The sequence below is a fragment of the Austrofundulus limnaeus genome, unplaced genomic scaffold (genome assembly GCF_001266775.1).
Source record: "Austrofundulus limnaeus strain Quisiro unplaced genomic scaffold, Austrofundulus_limnaeus-1.0 Scaffold618, whole genome shotgun sequence".
Lineage (NCBI taxonomy): Eukaryota > Metazoa > Chordata > Actinopteri > Cyprinodontiformes > Rivulidae > Austrofundulus > Austrofundulus limnaeus.
The window spans coordinates 69,338-72,114 of record NW_013953020.1 but is presented as its reverse complement, the minus strand read 5'-3'; the positions used below and the strand labels follow the sequence as shown (position 1 = coordinate 72,114).

Sequence of the window (2,777 nt, the reverse complement as noted above, 5' to 3'; positions counted from 1 at the left end):
CACACACACACACACACACACACACACACACACACACACACACACACACACTGAACCAAAACCTTTTGTAAGAAAAGAAAAAGCTGCTGCTTACATAAACTGAATACTGCTTAAAACAAGTGCAAACCTTTTTACTTTGGATGAGTTAACAAAACATGAAAAAAGCAAAACCATTTATCAAGTAAATGGCATCATTTTAAAAAGAAGCAACACATTTTTATAAAGTTCAATATCTAAGAGTGTACTGCATTCACTTGGAGTTGTTTGTGAAGAAGTTTTATTACTTTAGAGGMTGGGTAATTTTGTGTAATTTCATTTTTATAGCAGCTTTTAGGCCAGCTGATTTTACTATCCGAGCTCAGACAGCCTGATGGTGTCGGGTAAATGCATCTTTCATCCAGAACCTCCATTAAAGCTTTAGTAATCTGCCCGAGTTTCACATTTCCAGCACAGTGAGCTCTAATAACCCACATGAATCTGATCCAGCTTTGTCTTTTAGCCTTTAAAGCCTGCCAATACAGGTGGAAACATGACGGACGAGACCCAGAGTGCAGTTCACTGGTGCTTACAGTGATACAGCAAATCAAACGACTGAAGGCWGTTAGCTGGATGTAGCTGAGAGAGAGAGGAGGGTGTGGTGCRTTCAGGGCCTTATCTGGTGCCTGCAGTGCAGTTTGTGTGTGTTGGGGAGGGGCCAGCTCCTAGCTGAAGAGCCTTACCGTAACTCTTTACTCTTTCTCCAACAACAGAGCTGTATCACTTCCTAATTTCCTCTCAGTGGTTCTGACGATGCCGTCTGCCTYGTGAGCTTCTGGTGCTTATGCCCGCATTTTACTGAGCATCACTTCCACCAGCCAGGCCCCYGAGGAATACAGCAGCCTTAATGTAAGGGTAGGTTATTCACTTTAATGCTGCCATTTAAAAGGTACGAGGAAATAAGAGCTTAATGCTCAGCTCTGCAAACAGGAAATTCAATTATTCATAACGCAAAATACAACAGCCTTTAGAGCTAATCTGAACTGTGYATAAGCAAGGATTTTGATTGAATAGATAATTATTTAATTATTGATTATGTTGGCTGGATCACTTGTTTGAACTCTCTCTGGTTTGATGTGTTCTGTTGGGTCCTGTCACAGAGCTGTGGTGCTCTTTTCTCCTATTTGGCCATAGCTTTTTAATTAAATCCATGACTGAACCCTGCTTTTATTATGAAAATTCAATTAAATTTATTGTCATTATACTGACACAGGGTTGTACAGTGCAACGAAATGCTTTTAAGCTAGATCTCCAGTGCAGCAACAAAGGACGTAGTGCAGACAAGACATAACGTGCATAAACATTAGACACAAACATTAAATACACAATCGTGTGTATGAAGTCAACTAGGTGTGGACAACAGCCAGTCTATGATTGTTCAGGTTGTGGCTGGAGTGGCTGGGGTCACCAGTTTAACAGCACGGTGAAAGAAGCTGTTCTTGAGTCTGGTGGTTCTGRCTCTGATGATCCTGTACCTTCTTCCAGATGGCAGGRGTTGAAACAGGAAGTGGCTGGGGTGGGTGGGGTCAGAGGAGATACTGACGGCTTTCTTCACACATCTCTTGTTGTAGAGGTCCTGCATGGGTGGGAGGGCAGCTGCAGTGATGAACTGAGCAGTCTGAATGGTTCTGAATTTAGGATCTTATCATTTTACGTAAGCTGGATAGTACTGGACATAATTTAAATTTCTACTTTTTGTACATTGTTACCGATTGGCCTGTTTTTTGTTAACAGACCAATTGCAGTCAATAAGTCGACTAACAGGAAACGACGTCGAGCCACTGTATCTGTTTGTTCTGAGTTTGAGTTAATTTGCCCAACGGAGCAACTGTAATTACTGCTGTCTCATACATCCATCGTCCATAACATTATGAGTATATCCTCACTCTGAAAAATAGAACGGACCTGTTTTTTAGGTAAATCTGTGCCATAAACCTGCTGTGTTCTTTAAACTATTCATGGATCATTGTGTAAATGCTTGTTGAAGATGCATTAACATGAAGAAAGAAGCTATTGACATCATGAATCATTTTCTTGAATAGGTCTGTTTGGTCTACAAAAGGCTTTGGTTGGCTGTAAGCCTTAAAATACCATCTGGATGATTCTAGATGGTTTTCCAGAAAACATTGCTCAGTCTTACACTGCCCCTGCTGGTTTCCTTTCTTCCCTCAGACTACTGATGCTCATGCTGATGTGTGTTCTTGTTGCTGCTTTTCTTCATTCCTTCAATTTGACTGTCTTTGGTAGATTTAGAACGATGAGGAAAATTCTACAATCCTGCAGATGCTTCAAAGTTTCCACAACAGCTGGGATCAGTGTAAACTTCCATAACAGAGTTTGGTCCAAGCTTCAGCCGACAGATGTCCTCACGGTTAACTTTAGAATAGAATTTGTGGTATACAGAGGAGTTCACGATGGACTGATGGTCCTGAGGCTGCATAATGAGCCCAAATCATAAGCCCTCCACCACTGTGTTTAAGGGGGGAATTGTTGTGATGGTGAACATGATGCTGTGGCTGAAGGTCTCCACATTAGTCTTTAGAAGAAATGTTCCTGAAGTCTTGGAGTTTGTTTAAATAAACGTTTCTAACCTGTGCTGCTGGGATTTTTTTCAGATTTTTATGAGGCAACTTTTTTCAAAAATTTATAGTGTGCAGTTTTTAAAGGGGCAATAATATGTGTTTCTCAGGCATACATTTAAATACTATACCACAATAAAGTATCTATGTCACCTTTAGCTG

At 40.8% G+C, this 2,777-nt stretch overlaps 1 protein-coding gene across 8 annotated transcripts in view; it reads left to right on the top strand.

Moving 5' to 3' along the window:
- add2 (adducin 2 (beta)) overlaps positions 1–2,777 on the top strand; it is a 26,196-nt gene that overhangs the window by 5,166 nt on the left and 18,253 nt on the right. Inside the window, exon 1 of one of the 8 annotated variants that reach the window (XM_014027124.1) lies at positions 633–885. The exons of 6 other annotated variants lie outside the window; for them this stretch is intronic. The gene's annotated coding sequence lies outside the window, so the exon portion shown is untranslated. Of the gene's footprint in view, positions 1–632; positions 892–2,777 lie in introns of those variants that run through there. One more of the 8 variants, XM_014027122.1, reaches the window with a different exon arrangement.